At 43.2% G+C, this 4829-nt stretch overlaps 1 pseudogene; it reads right to left on the bottom strand.

Annotated features, from left to right (window-relative positions):
* Positions 1–507: 507 nt before the first annotated feature.
* LOC106943171 (protein arginine N-methyltransferase 8-B pseudogene) lies at positions 508–4823 on the bottom strand (annotated as a pseudogene).
* Between the last annotated feature and the right edge of the window lie 6 nt (positions 4824–4829).

Here is a 4829-nt window from a genome sequence, read left to right as displayed (position 1 = left end):
ATTGTTGCCTTTTTTCTCCAATAATAGAAAATGATTAAAGAGCTGACTCATTCTGCACTCTTACAGCAGCACCATTAAAATACATGAGGTTTGTTGGTTTAGAAACGCCGCTCTGATGCATCTGTGGCTGCAGCCAGAACAACTGATGCAGAAACGTTGCAGCTGCTTCATCTGCTGGACTGGATGGTCATGTTTGAGTCAAGGTACTCTAAAGCTGCTAGTGCCTTAAATGTGTGCAGAAATTCAACCGATTTGTGAATTCTCTTTCCTATGTTTTTACAGTATGAAGATCCACTGGCTGAAGAAACGTTGTGCAGTTTTTAATGAAAGCTCATCTCTGTTTCAGCTTCTACAGGCCCAGGAAGAGCACTCAGAGTTCTTCTGTTTTGGTCTTTTTCCCAAACTTAAATGTTTCAGATCATCAAACAAATTTCATGAATAACCCAAGTTGATGCAAAACTGTGTGAAACACTGTTCAGTCCCTAGACGAATGTGAATTAACTGTGATTAACCACGTTTTACCTCGTGAATCCCAAAGTGGGCGTAAGAGTCGAAGTAGTAGTCGCGTGACGTCATCTCGTCTGGGTTGAGGAACTTGGCCATCTTGCCCCGGCCGGGGCAGCTGGGCAGGCCGGCGGCGTGGGGGGTGTGAGGGGGCAGAGCGGGCCGAGACGCGGGCTGGACAGAAGGCACAGGCTTGGGCAGCGAGGTCGGCTGTGCTGACTGAGATGGAATAATGCGGACGGGTCGCGGCTGGGACTGAGGCTGCTTTAAGGAAAGAAGAGAAGAAGACAAACGTCTCTTCAAGACGGAGATCAACTTTTTATTCAACAGACAACCTTTTGATGAGTTCATAAAGTACTGAGAGCAAACAGAAACAGCTGCCCTGCAGTGAGCCAGTCTGCAGCAGCAGGCAGGACGTTCTGCAGCCGTGATGCTGTGACTGAGGAGCTGCTGTAAGGACAAACCTGGACAAACAGACACAACACATCCCAGAAAAACCCAGAAAGCTCCTCTGTTTGTTCTCATTCCAACTTCCAGGCGTCTAAAAATACATGAGGGAAAAAAAACATATATTTGGCAAGATGGAGTTCACATGACTAACAGTGAGGCTTCAGCCTCCAGCAGAGGAACTTATATCTCCTTTTTTAAGGAAGGAAAACATTTTCCATCTAATTCCTCTGATCTTTTAGTTGTTGTTTTTGTTAGTTGCTAAAGCTGAAATATTTTCTGAGCCGTTCTTCCATCAGCATGAAATCAGGAAAGCTATAAAGATGGAATTATCTAAATGATCTCTTTTACTGAATACCAGAATAGTGAGAGATTTTTCTGAGAATTCTTCAATATTTTCCAAATGTAGAACTTTCTGCCTGAATGGTAGAATCACCTCTGAACTCTGTGTTGGGTGTTTATGGTGTTTTTGGTTTTCTTCTCTCAGTAGTTTGCTGTAATTTTGGTCCGTTCCTCCTAACAGAACCGGTCTACTTGGGTCAGGCTTGTTGGCACCTCTGAGCTCTGCTTTCAAACTTTCTCAGGTACTGAGCTCAGGTCGCCATGCTGCCTCTCCAGACATGGACTTTATTATCCAGAAGCCAGTTTGGCTCCATGCTGAGCCCTGATTTCTGTCCAAGCTTTACATCCCTGGATGATGGTTTTAGATATTGCTTCAACATTTTCACAGAATGTTCTTCCTTCATGATGTCATCTATTTTATGAAGTGCACCAGTCCCTCCTGCAGCAAAATGTCTTTTTTTGCCCCCGAATATCTGATCTGTTCCACTTCCACGTGTGGAACTAAATTGTGTTCGATATTCTGAACCGTCATGTTGCATTTTATCCGACTTTTCCATCATAATTCTGCAGTAGCAGAAGCCAGACGGTCAATCTGGACGTAAACAAAGGCCGAAAATGACAATACTGAATCGATGAAAGCAGTCAGTGAACGCATCACATCCCAACCAACCACTCATGGTCGGACTCCACATCCAAACAGAACCGGATCAGAACCAGACCAGAAGCTGCAGCTCCACTAAAGGTAGCTGCTGTTAGCTGCTAGCTTTCTGTTTATCAGCTTCCTTTGTCTGCTGACCGTCTGCTGACAGTGCTGTCGCTCTCAGCAACTTTACAATCCATCTAGAGATGGCGGCCATCTTTACTGGAGTAAACAGAGCGCTGCTGAGTGACGTCTACTTTCTTCTTCTGTGCGTGTGGGTCGCTTTGGGGATGTTAATCAGTCACACAAGTGTGATTGTAGTTGCATCATTCATGAACGACCATTAAATAAAAAAATCTGATTTTAGCAAAAAATCAGAGTTGAGCATCAGGACCGGCTGTGAGACGCAGCCTTCGCTCAGCGTACAGCAGTCACTCTGATCTCACCTCAGGAATCACATCCACAGCAACGGACATTTTTTAATCGAGGACAGCAGTGGTGAATCAAATGTGTGAAAGCTGTAGACGTGGACAGATGTTTTAGAACTAAAACTGGTCAGAAAGGTTGAGGTTTGAGTTGAAGTGAAGGATGAACAGCTGCTCTTCTTTTCTCTGTTCATCAGGAGTAATCCTGGGATTAGATCTGGATTCAGATTTTATACAGTCCTGGCTGTAGCCTGAAGCAAAGCGATCAATCTATTTCAATCAGCTGATTGGATGTTGGATCATAAAGGTTTCTCAGAGGCCGTGTCGTTTCAGATTAAACTCTGAAACAAAAGGACTGATAACCAGTCAGCTTAAGGCCAAAAAATTCAGAATAACCAGATAAGAGTCACTATTCATTAAAATGAAGTCTGCTGAGTCAGAGGCTCTAATGAGTCTGGTGGTTTCGAGGCTTCGTGGTGCGACCCGTTGAGTGGAGCCGGAGGAGAGCAGCTGTAGAAACAGACAGAGGAAGGTGGAACAATCTGCCTTTGACCCTCAGAACAGATAAACACATTTATGCTTCTATTTCTGACTGAGCGCTCAGAGAGGTGAGGCTGGTTATCTGAGAAGGGCAGTTCTGTCCTTCCGTCTCTTACACAACGCAGAATCTCATCCTGCCTGTTAAAGTCGGTCTAATTTAAAACTACAGACATTCTGACAAGATAAATGACGATGATCTGTGGATCAGAATGGAAATCAGTCTGGCTTTAGACTGAGCTTCTTCAGATGTTTTCACACAGATTTTAATCAGTTTTCTATGTAAAGCACAGAGGTGATCAGATCGCTTCACATTTCCCTCATTTTGTCACCTTGAAACCAAAAAGCTCAACAGGAAAATATTACAGTTTATTTATTTTTTATTCTTCTTTCTGGAAGGAGAGAGCTTAACAGTCTTTCAGATTGACTGGACTTTGACTAGGCCTTTTTAACACATTTCAATCTACACCATCATCTGTTTCTATTTTTAGATGTTTGAACAGATCTTTGAGAGTTTCCAAATGTTACAATTTTAAGATTTTTATTTGTAAGAAGTGTATCGTTTTTCCTTCCATTTAATAATTTGCACTACTTTTTGTTAACCCATTGTTTTATTATTATTATTATTATTATTATTATTATTATTATTATTATTAATTATTATTATTATTATTATTATTATTATTATTATTATTATTATTATTATTATTATTATTATTATTATTATTGCCCTGTTTGGTTCTCGGAGAGGAACAAAAATCATTCCTGCACAGAAACTATCTAATCTATCAAACTGAACTTTTAGTGATGAAAAATGCAAAACCGAAGCAACACGAGTCTGTAACCTCTGAGTGTTTCACTCAGAGCTGCTGAAGGTCACAACATCTTATCAAACTGTTTCCAGAGCAAATTCAGCTCTTTGAACTCATCGCTGTCGGTCCATTTAAACCCCTTTAAATAAACCTGCTTCCTGTCAGTCTGCTCCAACACCGCAGAGTACCGCAGTACCCTGGACAGTGCGCAAGTCCCAGCGGACTGACTGAAGCCGGACGGTTCTGTTGAATGTTCGGGAGGTCCAACCCGTCCTGTTGACGTCCTGAGCTGCTCGGACCTTCACGCTGTTTTAATGCGCGTTGATGCTGATGTTTAGCAGGCTGATGCTCCTCATCTGTCCCGCTGCTGTGTCTCTTTTCCACTGCAACGCATCTTAATTCTGATGCGATGTAATTATTTCTTTAATGACTGAAGCTCCGCCTGGACAGACAGACAGACAGCCGGACCCCCGGACAGTCAGTCGGTGCTGCTGCATCCACAGCGGATGGATCTTCACACCTTTAACTCCCTGCTGTGATTTTTACAAACCGAGTTTCTTCCCAGGAAAATCAAATTCCTTTTTTTGACACTTACCTCACCGCTCTCAGACTCCGCCATTTTTCTCCTGAGGAGCATGCAGCGAGACGAGTGTCTAATTCCCATAAGAGCCCGTGAAAATGTGCACTTCAAAGTAGAAAGAAAAACCTTCAGCTTGAAACTCTTACAGAGCTTAGTTCCTCACGGGTAGACAGTTCCCAGCGATTTTCCAAACTGCAAACATCTCAACATTTTCTAACATTCAGAAAAAGACAAAAGGAAAAGTCAGTGAAGTCCCACAGAGCGCAAAGCTGCCACCGGTTCTACAAAGTGCGGCGGATTCCATGGCGCAAAAGTTAGCAGAGGAAGAAGCGCCTTGGCGGAGCGGCAGCATCTTGTCCCATGGCTGCCGGAGCGCTGACTGGAGTCTGAAGATTCCCAGACAAAAAGCTGCAGATCCGCTACAAGACGATGTTTTATACCCAGTTTAAATGATTCCTACACCGCAACGTTGTTTCTAAAAATAGTCTCAGCTCTGCTGCCTGAGAGAGAGAGAGAGAGAGAGAGAGAGAGAGAGAGAGAGA

This window comes from Poecilia latipinna, unplaced genomic scaffold (assembly GCF_001443285.1).
Source record: "Poecilia latipinna isolate Pla-1442-1.1 unplaced genomic scaffold, P_latipinna-1.0 Scaffold4945, whole genome shotgun sequence".
In the NCBI taxonomy this organism is placed as follows: Eukaryota; Metazoa; Chordata; class Actinopteri; order Cyprinodontiformes; family Poeciliidae; genus Poecilia; species Poecilia latipinna.
The sequence above is the reverse complement of the archived record's forward strand: the minus strand, read 5'-3'. Positions and strand labels throughout refer to the sequence as shown.